Genomic DNA, 19505 nt, shown 5'->3' on the forward strand with positions numbered 1-19505 from the left:
CGATATAAAAAATAAAAAACCGAAAACCAAACCAAAATAAAAAACATAACTCTCACACCTCAAAAAAGGATAAGGGAAAGTTTATTCTAGAGCCAAATTTGAGCGGCCATGGCCCAGAAACACTGTACTGGCGTGCTGCTTAGTTTTAAGTGAACTTGACACAAACTAGAGTTATCTGAAAGGAGGAAAGCTCAATTGAGAAAATGCCTCTATGTGATCAGGTTACAGGCAGGCCTATAAGGCATTTTCCAAATTAGCAGTCTATGGGGAAGGCCCCAGCCAGTTGTGGGTGGTGCTATGCCTGGGCTGGTGGTGCAGGGCAAGCCAATAAGCAGCTGCCCTCTGTGTCCTCTATCTCCATCAGCTCCTAACTCCAGGTTCCTGCCCTGTCTTCCTTCAGTGATGAGTAGCAATGTAGAAGTGTAAGCCAAATAAACCCTCTCCTCCCCAACTTGATTTTTTGGTCATGGTGTTTTGTCCCAGCAATAGAAACCCTAACTAAAACACTTCCCTTCTCTGTGTGTCTGACAGGTACTTGTGAGAGGTTGTAGGTCCCCCTAACTACCACCCTGTGGGCTCTAGGACCATAGAGCACATGACTAAGAGGCAGCTTTTTTTCCTCACCACCAAGAGAGTAAGACAAAGTCCACAGAAACCCACTCACTGTGAGGCAGGTAGTGAACAGACCTGTCGAGTCACCCTGCTGGCATGGAGCTTAGGCTCTGGAAACAGCAGCCAGGAAGGCAGACGAGGAAAATGACGGGATATCATCACAAGGACAGTGAGAAAGAGCAGAGGAAGCTGTGGGGTAGAGTGTGCAATTAAAGGGGGAAATCAGGAAGGGTGCTACGGAGAAGCTGGCCTGGGGGGTGAGACTTCAGGGGAGCTGGGGAGCCTGTGGTTCGTCTCTGAGTTCTTAGAAGCAGGATGGAGGAAGTGTAGTGGGGAGGGGGCAGAAGGAAAACAGGTCTGTGGGGTGACAGGAAGAGGAGATGGGCCACACAGGGCCTTCTTGGCCACTGCGGTGGCTCTGACTTTTATTACCCTAACAGTGAAGGCAACCATGGCAGCAGGAATTTAAACAGAGGTCCTTGAGCAGATTCATGTTGTAACCAGAACTTTCTGGGGACTGTGTTGAGAAGAGAGCGAAGGTAGACAAAAATGAGAACAGGACGAGAGGTGGCAATACTCGGGCATGAGTGGCAGAGGCAGTAAGACATCAGATTCTGAAGGAAAAACCAGAAGTGTTTGCTGAGCAACCAGAGAGGTGAGGTGGAGAAGTTACAAATGCAGTTTGGGAGGTAGGGAGGAGACAAGAATGCAACCAGGGTGAACGGAAGAACATAGAATGAAAGGGTTTAGAGGTAGGGCCGGTATCCACCAGTTTAGAGAGCAAAGAGACAAGGTAGTAGCGGTAGGAGGGCGTGAGCTTGACAGAGGGTGCTGTTTACATGGAAGGAGTCATGGCATGTATACTATGGTAGAAACTGTTTTGCGTCCTGGAAATAAGCAGTGGTGGTGTGGGTGTGCTGGAGCAGCAGTCGCCCTAGGGAGATGAGAAGGTGTCTAGCATGGAGCTGCTTTCCAATAGAAAGACAGGTGTTTGCTAGGTACAGTGTGCTAATTTGTTTTTGGTGAACTTGACACAAGCTAGAGTCACATCTAGGAAGAGGGAACTTCAACTGAAAAAAAAAAAATACCTGTAGCAGATTGGCCTATAGACATGTCTGTGAGGATTAACTTCATTAATGATTGGCATGGAAGAGTCCAGCCTACTGGAGACAGTGCAGCCTCTGCACAAGCGGTCTTGAGTTCTACAAGAAGGCAACCTGAACAAGCCTTGCATAGTAAGTCAGTAAACAGTATTCCTCATGGTCTCTGTTTCAGTTTCTGCCTCCATGTTCCTGCTGTGAGTTCCAGGCTTGCTTCCCTTGATGGCAGAGACATAAGCCAAATGAACCCTCTTCTCTCCAAGTTGTTTTTGATCATGATGTTTTTCATAGCACCTCTGAATGCAAACCAGGACACACAGGGCTCATCCACAAAAATGGAAGAGACCAGAGCAGAGTGGCTGAGGGCCAGGAGGTACACTCCTGGCGTGGCAACACTTACTACCACAACAAGTACCATGTGCCAGGCTCTATTTATCCACTACCTTCAATCACAGAAAGCCTAGATGGAAAGCACCTACTGTGCTATTTTGCTTTGTACTGAGAAACAGCGATGTTAAGCTGTTTGCTCAGAATAGATACACAATCTGACTGATGACCACCATTTGCTAGCATGTGCCCAAGCAGCAGAGTGGGCAGGTGGAGAGGGATTTTTTTCCATTTCCTAGGATAGGCCCATTGGTTCCTCTTTCTGCAGTATCTGCTCATCTGCACAGGGATTTCTTGTCGCCATTTGCTGAGCAGGACTGAGAGTTGGTAGAGGCTGCCACAAAGTTTTCATCCTGGCTTTTGTGCAGACTAGAAAGCTGCCTATAGCTCACTGCCAAACACCTTCCCCTGATTCCTACTGGGGACCAACAGCTCCTTTATTTCCCTGTAGAGACACACTTGGCGTTCTGAGCACATGGAGGGCTATGAGAAAAGGTAAAAGAAACTGAGGCAGTCAGACATCTTACCCCAGTGCCAGTCAGCTAGGAGACTGTGGCCAAGTTACTTCCATCCTGTGAACTAGGACAGGCTAGGGACAATACCTCATTTTATGGGCTTAAGCATTTCCCTAGCATGAACTTCTTGAGTGCCCTTGTGTGCCAGGAAGGCTACAAAACCTTAGGGACATGAAAGGGGGCACACAGACTTTTGTGGCGACTGCAGTCAAAGGGAGGGTGATCAGCAATGATACAAGCTTTGAAGGAACATTCTAAGCTATTTGGGGTAGGACGGGGGCTTTCCTGGGAAACTTATAAATATTTTACAATGCCTAGTTGAGGTTTGACCTCCAAAACAGAAACTGTCTTTCTTCATTGTTCATTCACTCGTTTATTCAGTCTCCTAAAAAATAAATAAACACCTACCCCACAGCAGCTTAAGTTCCCCATTGAGAGAATAAACCAGGGCCAGAAGCAAGATGGTGCCAGGAATGAAATGATTCATTCACTAAATTCCAGAATCTTCCTTAAATACAGTTGTGGGCCAAGGAGAGACACAGTTGTGTAAGATAAAAGAGGGGGTGTACTCTTTCACAGGTGACTTCTCTGGGGTCTCCTGGGACTCAAGTGAGAAGAGGTACAACTATTGTGGCATGGGAACATGGGCTTGAAGGAGGGGGAGCCACACAGGAGTATGAGACCTGAGGGCTATCTGGAAATACCCTGTAGCCTTTGTTTCCTCACGAGTCACATACAAATAGAGCATTACTGAGCCTTGTGCCATATTGTACTAAGCAGCCCAGCGTGTCCTCCATCTTATTAGTCTACATAAAAACCTTGTGGGGTTGATTCTGTGTCTCCATTTGAACCACACAGAAGCTGAAGCACAGAAAAGTATGGGACATGCTGCCCCACAGAGAGCTCTTCTTTGTTCTCAGAATGCTGAGACCTAAGATGACCTAGAATTATTGAGTAGACCAGTATCCACATCCTTCTGACCTCTCCTCTCCTCTCCCTCTTCAGATAGCATTTACCTTGTCCTCATTAACCATATGTACTTAGAATCATTTCCATGTTCTACCATCAATTTACATAGCAAATATTATTTCTCCTGGTCAGATTTTTTTTGGTTATTTATTTATTTATTTATTTATTTATTTATTTATTTATTTTTGGTGTGTGTGTGTGCGCGCGTGCATGCGTGTATGTATGTATGTATGTTGTTGTTGTTGTAGTTATTGCTGCTGCTGTTTTTGTTTTTCTTTTGTCAACTTGACAAAGAACTAAGCAATACAAGCACAGTGAGTGGAGATCAGGTCTCTGTTGAACATGTGTCCATGCTCCATAACTCAGTATCATTCAGACGAAATAGCCAATGGTATTGCTGACATTAAGAAGCCATATTCTAGACCCTGAAGTCTGGCCAAAATTAAATATCTGCATGGTATCTGTGGTCAGAGGATCCATGCTTAGATCTGGGCTCTACTATTAGCTGGTGACTGAGCAAAGTTACTAACTCATGACCTCTAGTTTCTCAACAATACAAGGGTGTTAAATCATTGTGCATGTGTATGTGTGTGTCTGTGTGTAGCTTTAGGGCCTCTTACCCTGAAAATGCAAAAGATTGCTTTTCATCCTATTCTTCACACCCTCATCACCAGTGATAGCCACTTTTTGGTAAAATTGACTGGATTCCAGAGTGCTTGGAAAGGATAAAGGGAAATCAGTCCAGGGTAGAGAGGCACAGAAGAAGCATGATAAACCCTGCTGATCAACCAGTAAGGCACAACAGTGCAAATGCTCATTTTGGCCATTTGGAAAAGTCAGACAAAATCTAGGTTACAGAAATAGTGATAGAGTATTGGAAGTCTGCTGTGTTACCCCAGCCTGTGTCCTGTCTGAAGCTTTCCTTTTGAAGTTCTTGGAAATCTTTCTCCTCTAATTCTTTATCTCTGTCTTCCCTCCCTCCCTCCCTCCCTCCCTCCCTCCCTCCCTCCCTCCTTCCCTCCCCCTTCCTCCTTTCCTTCCTTCCTTTTTTCCTTTCTTTCTTTCTTCCCCTCTCCATAAGATGTATCCATTTGTGAAGGCAGGGCCCTCTAGATCAATCACGTCCAAAATGTCCCTCCTCTGAGCCCTGCTTGTATTGAGGACCATGTCTTCAATAAGCTAAGATTTGGGGACATTCAAACCATCACAGCTCCCACCCCATTCTCTTTTCCCTTTACAAACTATCTCTTGGAAATCTTGCAGGTGGTCTAAGTCCAGGCTGAGTCAAGGGGGAAGGGCCCACTGCTGAAGAAAAATCTATGTCTAATTGGTCTCAAGACTTTCTTGACCTGTCAGTTGAGCTGTATGCCCATTAAGGGTGGCTGTGCACTTCCATCAAGAGACTCCTTGAAGGTAGAAATTCTAGACTAGCTATGCTCATCTCCAAGACAGGGTGATACCAGAATCATTTAAGCTTTGCTAGAAGTTTTAAGTGTGTATTACACGCAGAGTATCCGCACTGTGCCTGGACTAGAGTGTTCCAGGATCCGCAGGTCCACTCCAACTCTATGACACCTTCCAGCTTACTAGATGTGATATTTGGTTGATATGAACCCGTGATTTATTGGTTTCCTTGTCTATTAATGGGTGTCACAATGAAACCTGTGGTGTAGGTAGTTGTAGAGACTTCGTGAGTGACACTAACATCTCACCACTTAGAGCATTGACCCTCATTTCCTTCCCACTTGAGGACTGGGTCATGTACAGGACGAATCTTCCAAGAACTCTTGCTCCAGGCTGTTTTCTGAAGTGGACATATATAATAGGAAGTTGACATAGTAGATTTGAATAAGTTAAATAACAGCAAGCAGAAGGCACCATTGCACATTTTCTCCATTGTTTTACTGAGTATTAATATTTTGTACCTTCTGAATTTTTAGGTGCTAAAAATCCATAATGCTTAAGAAGTGCAAATTGGCTCAGCCACTGTGGAAATCAGTATCCTGGTTCCTCAGAAAACTAAAACTAGAACTACCATGTGACCCAGTTAGAACTCCTCTGTGTTTGCATCTAAAGGAGTCTAAGGCAAGGTACAGGGATGATTCTCAATAGCCAAGTTAGAGTCAGCTATGTGTCCATTCATAGATGAATGGAAAAAAGAAATTGTAGCACGTATATACAGTGGAGTTTCTTAATCCATAAAGATTAATTTACTCACTGATTCATTTACCAGAAAAATGGATGCAACTAGAGATCAGATTAAGTGAAGTAAGTTGGATGTAGAAAGGCAGATATCACATATTTTCTTTTTACTTGTGGAGCCCAGAATTCTTTAGAGATAATAAACCATTACACACACACACACACACACACACACACACACACACACACACACACACACACAGAGAGAGAGAGAGAGAGAGAGAGAACTAAGCAGAGGGGAAACTTTAAGAAATGCTATAAAAACCGACCTGAAATGTAGATTGTTGCAATGGTCCCTTTGGCCGCTGTCTACTCTTGCCCTGTACCAATGCTTTCCTCCTTAGGCAAATGTCCAATCTCCTAGTTTGGTTTCTATTGCTATGATAAAACACTGGCCAAAAGCAAGCTGGGGGATGAAAGGGTTTATTTGGCTTATGATTCCATATCAGAGTTCATCATTATGGACAGAAGCTCAAGGCAGAAACCTGGTGGCAGGAATTAAGGAATAGCCATGAAGGAGTGCTACTACTGGCTTACTCCAGACTTTCATCTAGTTACCATTCCTAAATGATACTGACTGGCCTGCCTAGGGATGGTGCTGCTCACAATGGCTTGCCTCCACCCCCATGTCAGTTGGCAATTAAGAAAATGCCTCATGAACATGCTACAGGCCTAGCTGATTGAGGCAACTGTTCAGTTGAGGGTCCCTCTTCCTAAGTGACTCTAGGTTTGTGTCAAGCTAACAGCTGAAGCTAACCATGACAGCATACTTCTATTATTCTTTAACACATTCTGCTGGTATCATCTGAATTCATTTGATGGAGAATATATGGACCTGGGGGCGAAGGGGAAACCATAGCATGACTCAGTGACAGGAAGCACAGTGTGATAATGCTAGTTACTGGCAGTGGTAGACTTGACACTTGGTCCTGTCCCTGTTTACTACAAGTCCCAGCAGCCATACCGTGGTCAGTATTCACACAGGAGACAAAGGTTAGTTCTACTTCAGGCACTTCCTGAATAACTGTTCTTGTCCATCTCTGAGTATCCTGTCCCCACAGCAAAAGGCCTTTTGGCTACTGAGGTCCTCAAGGTGGTTTGCAGTCTCAGGTCAGAGGTGGGAAGGTGGCAGGCAGGTGGGCTCAGCAGTTTACTCCAGGAACATGTAGACTTAGATTTCTTTTGTTCTCCTTCATGTCTCACTGAACACCTCATAGAAAAACCAGCTGCCCTTCCCTTAATGACCATGGCCTGCACGTGCAGGAGAGTTGACAAGATTCTACTAGATGACTCCACAGACCACTGAGGTAAGGCTGGCAAGCCTGTTCTACCAGGGAGAAAGCTGAGTCCCATAGCAGTTTTTCCACTTGCTCAAGATACACCCTGCCCCAGCTGTTTTAAGGCCCCTTTGTCTAATTATTAGACTCTAATACCTCTGCTCTCAAATCATGCTCAGGTTCCCTCCCCAACATCCATGCTCCTTCTGCCTCACATTACCTCTTCAGGATTCTCCTCCTGCTAAAAATCCCCTTTGCATGCTGGGCATTGGTGGCACATGCCTTTAGTACCAGTACACTCAACTATGGTAGAGTTCATCCAGCTGGGAAATGATTTAGTGGGAAAGCAACATCGTTGGTTAAGAGATCAGCTTATGCAAAGGTCCAGAGGTAAGAAGAGGCAGGGTGTGCTCAGGACACCACAGAAGATTAGCATGGCTGGGAAAGTGAGTGTGCTGGGCCATGTGGCAGGCAAATCTGCTCCAGGGAAGCAATGGTGGTGTAAGTCGTGGGCAGGATCCCTGTCTATTTACACATTTGTGGCCACCTGGCCTTGAAGACAGTCTCTCCCAACGGCCAGCAGCCTGTCTTTGCAGCTAGCAAACACATAGACTGATTCCCCCTCCTAAGCACCTGAAATGCTTACAGCAAACCACTTAGAAGCTGTTTAGCATAATCCTCATTATTTTACCACCAGATTGGAGCTGTTACTTCCTGTTATGGTGACCTGCAGATAGCTGGTCTTGGGGAAGATGAGTGAGGTTCAGGAATGTTGAACAACCTCTTCTCCAAAGTTGTGTAAGCACCAGAGTAAGAAATGGCTATGGTCATATGGAATTTTCTGGTGGTTGTGCTAGACATAGGACCTTTGCACACTCTGGTCTGGCTGGGAGAGCAAAAGCTGACTTTTAGCCTGGATAACTCTTCCCTTTAAATGGCATTTTCTTTCTTGGGGACTGTCCCCACCTCAGGGCTGGCTGTTTTATTCTCACTTCAGGGATCCAGGAAGTCTGTTGTAGTACTTCTGTGTGGTCCTTTCCATTTAATACACTGCTCTATCCACTCTGCCTGCTCTGTTCCCTAGAAGGACAAGTCCTGCATCTCTCAGGTTCCTGGGTCCTCTAAGGCATTAGTTAGATCTTTTATCATGGCCAAAGGGACACTCCAGCAGAAGCCAGGCACTGGGGAGACAGCAGTCCTCCCCCTCCATCCCTGAACTTTTTTTTTTTTTTTACAAGTCTTTAATTGGCTGCTAGTTCTATGGAATAACTCAAGTGGATAGTTGTCTTGTTCAAGCATCCAGGGCTTCCCTTCAATCATAGCCTGATGTGTCTTGTCCCTGTTGCCAGCATTGGCTAGCCTACCTTTCTTGCTGGTTCCTATAATCCCTTTCTTACTCCCAACCCAAACCTGCCATCAGAGTCTTCTCAATGAAGTCTTGTTATATTCCCCGCTATGCCAATCCTTCCAGAAGAGTTCAGCAAAGCTTCTCAGAGAGGTCCAGCTGCAGTCAAGAGCAGACACAGCTGGCAATTATCCTCATTCTCTGGCAACTTTGGTGACTTCTGAGAAGACAGGCAGAGATGCTATGTGGACACTCTTCCAAGAGATAATGGTGCTCCTGGCTCCAGGAGGCCCAACCTCTCTGACTGTGGACTGTAGCCAAAGCAGATCCCCATCATGGAAGGAGGGATTCAGGCATGAAAAACAAAAAAGGCAAGTCCTTGCAGGCTTGAAGGCTGATTTCCATCCCTCCAGGGAAGAACAGGCTCTCAGAATGGAAGGGAAGAAGCCAGGTGCCATCAGGAGCCAGTGCCACTACTTCTGCCATTGGAAACACTTGCCGTCTCTGCTGCTGAGGTCTTTGCAGATCATTATGGTGTGAATTCAATTCTTTCTCTTTGCTTTTTTGAAACCTGTCATAGAGACCTCCTCCTGCCCTTCAGTGCAAGTTTGTGGTCCTTAGGGCTTACTCTCTGCTAGGGTCCTTAGCTACCCTTCCCAGGGCCTGGCACACCACTGCACTTTCTAGAACTCAGTTCTGATGCATGTCCTTGGCAAGCAGCGCAGAATATGACATTATCTGCCGAGGGAGGTCTGAGATCAGATCAGCCAGCATGACCTTGTCAAACAAGGGCAGAAAGTAAATGACTGCTGTGCACACGTCAGGGCTTGGGCACCTCTTATCCAATCCACACAACCCAGGGAGGAGACACTGCTGTTCCCACTCACACTATCCAAATGGATGTGCAGAGCAATGGAGCCACGAGCCTGGAGCTTAGCTCACACCCAGCCCCAACTGGCTTGTGTCTGTGTCCCTGTGGTGGTTACAACTCTGTATCCTCTGCCTTTTGTGAGGTTGGTGGGAAAATGTGCTCTCAGGTGAGGGCTAGTGCCGAAGAGGAAACAGCCCAGAAGTAGACTTTAGTAAACACTGACAACTTGACAGTGGTGACTCACTGCTGCAAATCCCTCACCTGTCTCTTACTGCTGTAACAGTGAAGGCCTATTCTTGTGCCTCAGTTTTGACACTACTTGGTTTGAGTCTCACTTCCTCTAAGAGGTCCCCCCCCCCACTGGACCTTTCAAAGGAAACTTCTGATGTGTACTAACATAGTTTCTCATAGTTGCCTGTATACGCAAACCCCGAGCTGTCTGATGCTAAAACTTCATTTAAAATAGGGAAGCATTTACCACTAATCCATGCACAACCTCTGCTATATTTCACACAATCCCTAGGTTACTCATAATCCTAAACAATGTGAATTCCTTTTAACATTTGCTATACTCTATCCTTTAGTAAATAATCAAGAGAAATAGTTGGTATGTATTCAGTATAGACACAGGTTTTTCTTCATATAGTAGTAATTTCAACATACAATTGGTTGAATCCATGGATGTGGACCTGAGGGATGCAGAGGGGCTGAAAAACAACATATCAATCTTCCTTTCTTTGTACTTGAATAGGTTTCTGTAGAAACCCAACTAAAGCCTCAAGAATTCTATGGGCCTCACCGGGATGGCTGAATGCCTTCTTCCCTGTAGAGGCTGCACTGGGATGTGGGCCTAGCCTTGTTGTCAGTGTCCCCAGTGGGAAGGGCTAAAAGGACAAAGGCTCTGGAGATCACTTTCTCAGTCCAAGGAAGAATTCTGTAGTAGTGACAACTCCATTATGGGTGCCTGCAAGTCTAGGCAAAGGAGAAACAATGAGGAGAGACTGTCCTTTTTTGGATGGAGTGGGGATGGTTCGGGGCTTGGACTCAGTCGAGCTTTTCCAATTCTAAGACTGGATCAGTTACTGAAACACCCCTCCATCCCACACAGAAATTCATTCAAAATCCACACAGGCCCTGCAAGGCCGGTAACACCAAGATCATAGGTGAGGAATAATGCTCAGAGGAGTAAAGGTATCTGCCTCTCCACCCCTGCCAGCATGTGGACACAACTTCGTCTGGGAACATTTATGAATCTGCATGGCCTGTGAGTAGGTGACAGGAAAATGGGAGCTTTGCTTGGAAAGAGGTTTCAGATATCTCTGTAGTTTCAGTTCTAAGTTGAAAAGAAGATAGGAAGAGGAAGAAGAAGAAAGAAAAAGGAAGAAAGGAAGAAAGAAAAAAAAAAAAAAAGAAAGAAAGCTAAATCAAAACCCAAGAAGGCTCCCTGCCCAGAGCCTGCAAGATCCAGTACAGTTCAAGCCAGAGCCAACAGTGGCCAAAGAGAAATTTTACTAGCCAGACATGGTGGCAAGTCTGCAAAGGCCTCCTGAAACTACCTCCAGCAAGTTTGAATATGTATGTATGTATGTATGTATGTATGTATGTATGTGTATATATAAGTAGCCTTGGTCATGGGGTCTTGCAACAGCTATAGAAAAATAACTAAGACAACGTGATTCTAACAAGATGAGAGCATGAAGAATGAAGAGACATTGGGGTCAGCAGTGTGGTAGCTTTAAAGAAAATGGCCTCCAAAGGGAGTGGCACTACTTGGAGGTGTGGCTTTGTTGAAGTGGGTGTGGCCTTATTGGAGGAAGTGTGCCACTGTGGGGGTGGGCTTTGAGGTCTCATATATGCTCAAGCTTCACTCAGTGTAACACATGGACCACTTTCTGTTGCCTGCAAGTCAAGATGTAGGACACTGATCTACTTCTCCAACACCATGTCTGCCTGCAAGCCACCATATCCAGCCATGATGATAATGGACTACATCTCTGGAACTCTAAGATGCCACCTCAATAAAATGTTTTCCTTTATAGGAGTTGCTGTAGTTATGGTGTCTCTTCACAATAATAGAAGCCCTAACTAAGACAAGCAGTCAATGACTTCAAATCTGTCATCCTTTACCTGCTTGGAAGCTTAGTGAGACCCTCTTCTCTTCACCGTCATTCATTGAGTGCTCCCATAATAATACCTGCTTGGCTTAGATTTTAACTAATACCTTCCATAAGGCAAGCAAGAGAAAGATGGGTTCCCCAGAGATGGAGGTAAGTGGCCTGGCTGACAGTGCATGGAAGAGTTCAGTTTCATGACAAGCCTGTGCGTGCTGCCTTCACTGAATTTAAATAAGCTGTGTGAATGCCTGGCATAAAGACCATGCTTGTGTTGGCTATATGTCTGTCTCTTTTTCACAAAGGGTCCTGGCAGCTCATAGGGTGCTGGGATTTGGCTTTCTGAGGAAGCTCACCCAAGGGACAATCAGCTGATGTGACTGACTGCCATAACATGTTTCAAAGTTCATTGTTGTTTCAAAAAAAAAAAAAAAAAAGAAAGAAAGAAAGCAGAGGACTATTATTAGCAGCAATCAAAGGGCAACCACACTTCCTAGTCACAAGTCTTTGGGAAGAAGGGCATTTGAAGCCATGCCTGGGTGGTACTGATGGTGCAATGTGCTTGGGGGTGGAGGTGAGTTTCATAATTGCCACGCCTGTCAGTTGATGCCGAACTCTGACTCCCAGATATTTCTCTAGTTCAGGGACAGCTGGTCTGGCATTTCTGAGGAAGAACAGCTGGGTGCTTCTCTTTTGCAAGACTTGATTCAGAGCAAAGCACTGGACCAGACAACTGATTTGAATCAAGATTGGTGGGAACCTTTTGTAGCTAGGCAGCTTTGGCCCTTAGTGATGCTGTTCTGTCTTCAGAATTCTTTATTACTAGACCTGTGTCCCAAGCATCACTTGTCTGATCCTCTTGTGCTAACCCTGGATGTCCTTGAGCTATGTATTTAGCTCATTTTTCTGCCTTAACTGGTTCTCTGCTACTAGGAAAATACAAGGCAGCGCAAGGCAGACCCAACTTTCCCTTACCTACAGCAAGGCCCAGTGCAGAGTTGAGTTTTTAGGAGTACTTCTTCCCAGTGCATTCAGGCAGAAAGCAATGATGACACACTGTGGCTTTCCCATTCCACAGTGGCCAACTTTTCCTGTGCCATGGATGCCATGGCTTTAATTCATTTGTCCTCAAAGTGAGGCTCTGGTTGAATCCCCTCACTAAGGAGAGTTTGAGAAATTTAGCATTTCAGGCCCAGTCACACCACTCACAATCTTCACTGCCAGGAATTTGTAGGCATGCCACAATTTAAGAAATGCTTCTCAAAGGCAACTAGGCCTGTAGTTCCACTGTGGAGTCTTTCCCAGATCCCATGGACTGCTATTGCCCCCAATACCAGCTCCCATGACCTGGATCCACTCAGCAGTTTTAAGTGTGTCAGTCTGGTGGGAGACCTGCGACTGATGAGGATGGGCAAACGATGAGCTATTTGTTAGCAACAGATTGTCTAAGTCCTTGTGGTGGTCATGTTCAAGAGCATGTCAGGGGCCTCAGAACCCCCTACAGATACTATAGATGCTGTTGATGAACTCTTTAGCAAGGAGACACACCAGTGTTTAGAACGTAGTCCTAAGTTCCAGCATGTAAGGCAAATCTTACGACCTCTGTTGTACACAGTGCAATCCTGAGGGCCAAAGGGTTTATGCCACCTTTTCAGCAGTGTCACACAATCAGAAAGAAGTAGAGTGCTGTATTTTCTTTGTGCCAGGCCTTTGAAAGCTCTCCTAGACAAGCTGTCCTTGTACCTCTGACAGTATTCCTTCGAGTTATCCCCCTTTCTGTCCGAAAGTCTCTTTCTTGCAGGGCCGACAGCATTTCTGTGGGGCATCAAACATACAGTGTGCTGCCTGCCCCAGTCCTCTGCACTCCCTTCTGCATAGAGTGTGTTCCCAGGATCTCGTGTTCGCTTGTCTCTTACTGTTCGAGGTTCACCCATATATTACCTCTTCAGAGAGCCCCTCCCACAGGAAAAGTAGTTCTTCTCCACTATTTACACCCTCAGCCAACGTTCACTTTCCTCATGTCAATTTAGTTTAGTTATTTTACCATGAGCACTTATTCCCAAACCCTCTATTAGAGTGCACCTTGGTGAGGGCAAAGCCTTAGTGATGCTGCCGCTCTACTCCTGGCTAGAAGGGGCAGGTGCATAGCAGAGACCAATATTGGTGAAAATAAGAAAGCTGGATCACGGATGACTAGCAGTGACACCGAGAAGCACAGCCTGAACCTTTCACCTGACAGACTCGTTTAAGTAGCATGACCTGGGCTTAGTCACCTGACGGATTTGTACTGAATGTCCAGTTCAGTGGCATGGCCTTAGGGCATTCATAACCTTTCCAAGACCTGGATTTCTCATTTAGAAAATGTGAATTAGTAACCCAACCCACGGAGGTTTGTAAGAGTCACATACAAATGACATTAGAGACACAATAGGTCAAAATTCGAGTTCTTGGAAGTGCTAGCACTTCCTCCTTTTCTACTTCTCTCAAGAATAAACACTGTGTTGAGCTTCTGCTACCTCAAGGCTTGTGTAGCTTTTGTCTGCAATGGCCCTCTGTCTTTAACTGCTTGGAAAAGCATCCTTTAAGAACTCAGAGAAGGCTCTCTAATCCTAGGAAGTTTCTTTCTAGCCTCACAATCCTGGTAGGAAAATGACCAAGCACCATCATTGCTGCCAGCATGGATCACCTGCTTAGTCAGTGGAACCAGTGTCTGAAGGTACATTTTCCCAAGTGTCTCTGTGTCTCCTGTAAAAGGGCACTGTGGTGATCCAAATGACGACAGCCCTATAGGCACATATATTCTAATGTTTGTTTGTTTGTGCCACTGGGGGTGGGCTTTGAGATTTCAAAAGCCCATGCCAGGCCCAGTTGCCCCCTCCTCCCTGCAACCTGAGGGTTTATGGGTCAGATGTAAGCTCTCAGCTACTCCCTCAATGCCATACCTGCCTGCCTGTCATCATGCTTCCTGTCATGATGATCATGGAATAACCCTCTAAAACTGTAGGCAAGACCTCCATTAAATGTTTTCTTGTAGGCAGATTTCTTCTGTCTCACCAGCCAGCTTACAAGTAATGACACAGAGACTTATTATTAGTTATGAAATCTTGGCCAATAACTTAGACTTGTTTATAACTAGCTCTTATAACTTAAATTAACCCATATCTTTTAATCTATGTTCTTTTACGTGGCTTGGTTACCTTTATTGTGTAATGTTCATGCTACTTCCTCTGTACCTGGCTGGTGACTCCTCCCTTCTTCCCAGCATTCTCTCTGCCCCCCCAAATCCTGCCTAGCTATTGGCTGTTTAGTTTTTTTTTTTTTTAAATTAAACCAATCACACTGCCATATCTTCACACAATATAAAGGTATATCCCACAACACTTTCTTTTATAAGTTGCCTTGGCCATGGTGTCATCTCACAGCAATATAAAAAGTAACTAAGACAGAAACTGGTACAAGGGACTGGGGTAATGCTGTGACAGGACTGACCATGCTCTTTGTTGGAGAAATATGGCAGTCTTTGGGACTTGGACTAGCAAAACAACTGAACATTTTAAGTGGAGCCTAGTGAACCATCCTAGCAGTAGCATGGAAGACAGCAATTGCTATCACAATATGGATTGTGAATATCTATCTCAAGAGGTTTTAGCAGGGAATAATACTAGAAACCATTCTTGTGATATTTTGGCAAAGAATGTGGCTGCCTTTTGCCCCTTTCCAAATGTAGCCCGTGGCTAAATTGAAGAGTTTTGGAGTAATGTCATTAGCAGAGAGGATCTCAAGACAATCTAGTATTGACTGTGTCACATGGTTATTAGTGACCACCCTTACGCAGATCTACAATGACAAAGAGCAAGCAGGGGGAAAATGTAGAATTTGAGGAGAAAAAGAGCACCAGGAAACTTGATGTTGGAGCCAAGTCTTATGCTCAAAGAGATGAGAAGGCTTAGGAGAAATGGAATAAAGGGAGTGGTGCCCTCAAGGAAAGACCCCACCCAGCTAATCCTGCACCTTGTGAGAGGAAAAGGCTGAGAAATTTCCTCCACCCAAAAATCATCAACAAGTTAAAGCTTAAGTAAATTCAACTCATGGATGGGACCAGGTTCCAGCCCCAGAAGGCAACAAGCTTGGCAGTTTTGCCCTTGTGGTTCTGGCTCAACCCAGAGGGTTATAGGAGTAAATGGACTGTGGAATCTTCCTCCATGGTTAAGGAAAGCTGCCAAGGCTAGATGTGTGGTAGGGGAGTCTGTGAATGGGGGCCTGGAAAGGACATTGAGTGGAGCTGTGAAGGCAAAGCCTGGATTTCATCAGAGACCCCAAGGTGCTGGAGACTTCAGAGCTGTGGGTTACCTGCCAAAGAGAGCTGCAGACAGGATGTGAAACCAGCCAAAGTCAGCAAAGCTGGAAAGGGTGGGGGATCTGAAGAGTCATCTAGGCCCATAGATATCAGACACAGAACTGTAGAACTCTGCTGTGTTTCAGTATTGCTTTGATATAGTATTTTCTCACTATATTCTCTTTCCTCTCTTTTTGAATGGTAATGTATGTCAGAAAAGACTTTGGACTTTTAAACAGTGTAGGGGACTGTGAAGCACCATGGGGACATTTGGAGTTGGACCAAATATATTTGTAATATGGTATGGCTATAAGCCTATGGGGGGATAGGTAGAGAAATGTGGTTACTTAGTGAAAATAGCCCTCATAGACCATATAACTGAATGTTTGGTTGCCAGTTATTGGACTGTTTAGGAAGGATTAGGAGATGTGGCATTGTTGGAGGATGTGTGTCACTGGTGGTGGGCTTTGAGGTTTCAAAAGCCCATGCCAGACCCAGTCTCAACCTCTTTCTGCCTACAACTTATGGATCAGATCTGAACTCTCAGCTACTGCTCCAGCACCATGCCAGCCTGTCTGCTTCCAGTCTCCACCATGATGAATATGGACTAATCCTCTGAAACTGTAAGCAAGCCCCTAATTGAATGCTTTCATTTATAAGTTGGTCATGATGTCTCTTCACAGCAATAGAACAGTAACTAAGACAGGCACTAATAGTAAGCCATATTTTCTGACTTGTTTATTGTTCTTCTCTTTTTGAATCAGGTATATAAGTTTAAAAAGTTGGCCAGAAATAGAAGGCCTACTATTTCTTTTGTTTGGTGTAAAAGTTCTGGACTTGGGGTCTTATTTCTGACTTTTACAATCATGAAACCTGCTTTTAGTTTGTTTAATTCTCACTATAGCTATATATAGCCCTCCCAGGAGTGTCCATTCAAATGTAGAGCTTTCTGGGCCACAAAGTGGGCCTGAGCCAGACTACCTCCCCATGGATTCTCCATCATTCTAGACTTGTTCTTCCAATGCTGTGGGGGTGGGAGCATTTCTGAAGATGTTGGATCCATGATGGAGAGGGCCAGTGAGCTAATACCATTGTTGGAGAAGACCTACAGTATGTGAGACACCTTTATACATACTCTTTAATTCCCACAATACTCATTGCAACATGCATTTACAGATGAGGAAAAAAGGCACAGAGAAGCTGAATGGTATTTCCTTAGCCTCATAGCCAGTTGGTGGCATAGCTTGATTCCTATTTAGAGCTGAAGAATTGGAAATTTGATGTGCTGGTTAGTCACATGGAGAAGGAGCCTCTAGCAGACTAGATCTGGTCATATCTTTGGGGGCAAAACTTTCTTGGTTAACGACTGTGGTGCTTTGAATGAAATGCATCCATAGTCTTGAACATTTGCATATTCCATCCCGGTTGTTAGTGCCATTTGGCCAGATTAGAAGGGGTGGCCTTGCTGGAGGAAGTACATTACTGGGGGTGGGCTTTGAGATTTCAAAGCCACATGCCATTTCCAGGTCATTCTCTCTGATTCCTGTTTATGGTTCAAGATGTGAGTTTTCAACCTCAGCTCCAGCCACTCTGCTGGCTAGCTGCTCTGCTTTCCTGTTGCGATGATGGTAGATTCTCATCCCTTTGGAGCCATGAACCCTTCTATGTGCTTCCTTGGTCATGGTGTTTTATCAGAGAAATAGAAAAGTCACTAACACAATGGCCGATAGGAAGGGCAGGGCCCACTGTGGACAGTAGCACTCTTGGGAAGGTAGTTCAAGGTTGTGTAAAAAAAAAGCAACCACAGAAGTCAAGCCAGTAAGCAGAATTCCTCTGTGGTCACTGCTTCACTTCCTGTCTCCAGGTTCTGGCCTTGAGTTCCTACTTCAGCTTCCCTTAGTGATGAATGGTGATCTGTAAGCAAAACAAACCTGTCCCTTCCCATGTGGGTTTTAGTTTTTTCTTTTATCACAGCAACAAGAAGCAATCTAGGACAGATGTGAAGTGTCAGGGCCAAAAGGTTACATCTCATTTACTGTGACGATGTTCAAATTCCGGCATTATCATTCCCCAGCTCTATGCTGCCTATCTATCCTATCCCAGATCCAGTATCTTCTTTGTATAATGTGGGGACACTTTCCAAGAACATTTCCAGGATGACGTCATTTTGATTTCAGCATTGCCTACGGAAGCCACTCCATACACATGGCTATTCCTTTCTTCCAGTGTGATTGCTAGATCATCAGTGGCTCTTTTCTCTTCTGCCTACCCCTCAAATTTTAATCTAGCCCTGAAGACCTTCTGGCAAAACCACAAGGACAAGCTGGCCAGGCAGTGACAGACACTTCCCAAGGCCCCTGCCTCCGGAGACTACCCAGACAAAACACTGAAGCAATTGCCTTGGGGAAGCATGAGGAACCTCCCAGGTGACTGGACAGCTTCACTGGGAGTAGAAGTCTATGCGTCTCTGGGGATCAGAAGGCAATCTAGATACCTTTCTCTGAAGGTCTCCCCCACACCATTGCAGAGGGAGGATGGACATGTGGCTTGGGAGACACTAAAGCAGCAGTCAGGTGTGGTCTGAAAGAAAATCACAAGTTGCTGAGGGCACACAGTGTACAAGCCCAGGAGCCAGCAAGCACAAACCTTATCAAGGTGATAAGGACTGTAAGTACACCCTGGGAATCAAGGATTGACTTCAGAAGGCTTATTCTTATCATAAAGGAATGTTTCAGAAATGACTCTACTCTTCTAGGTACACAACCTTTTATAGGTACCCGAGATAACTTTGATGCCCTGTCTCTTACAGGGCATTAATGAATCACATCACATAGCAGTGTGTGGGTGCATCTTCTTAAACGAACCCCTATACTAGACATTGAAACGCAATTGACATTGCAACACAGATAGAGGCACATTCTACTCCTCCCAAGTCATTAGCACAAGGCTCAAATGTGACTGTTCAAAGTCAGAGAGTCACTGGGCTTCTAATGATAATTGTTCAGTGTGACTTTTCTGGCTACCCCACTAAGATTCTGTACCCTCATCAACAGGCCCTACCATGAGGCTCATTGCTCATCTTCATGTTGTGTCATGGAATGAATATGCTAAATATTGAATTCATTCCCTGTGTTCCTACAGTGCTTCTATAATGACACTTCGTGAATATTAGATGAACTACTGTAAAGAAAGATATTGTACGTGTCTCTCCATACTGAAGAGGAAACTGAAGTACAGAGAGGCTAAGCACCATAACCAAAGTCACACAGCTCACAGGTGGCAGAGTCAAGAGTCTTCTTCTTAGGCCTTAATCCCAAGCCTTTCTCTGCCAGTACAATATGAATTAAATGAGGGCCCAGGTTTGCTAGTCTGATTTGAGCCCAGAATAAGTCTAGAACATCATAATGTCCAACAACTATCTGTCAGATAGTTGAATAGTTAATGGGTTATTGTATTAAATCCCTTTAAATCCTTCATTCATAGTCTCATGTGAATACAACCATTTCCTACTAACCAAATCTCTGGATTACACTAAGGAACTGGGACATAGGAGAAGACACTGGATCTAAAATATTTGGGGGTCAGTTTCTGGTGTGCCAGGCACACAAAGTGTTACTGGAGCTATGTGACCTTACCAAATTCAGTTTTTTACTGAATTCTGGCTCCCTTATTTTTAATATGAAAATGAGTCTTCTTGCTGGATTATGCCTTGTAGTAGAGTTCAAATGTAGGCAAAGGGAAAAGACCTATCAATACTCAGGAATCCAAGCATCCCCTGGC

This window comes from Phodopus roborovskii, unplaced genomic scaffold (assembly GCF_943737965.1).
Source record: "Phodopus roborovskii unplaced genomic scaffold, PHOROB, whole genome shotgun sequence".
Lineage (NCBI taxonomy): Eukaryota > Metazoa > Chordata > Mammalia > Rodentia > Cricetidae > Phodopus > Phodopus roborovskii.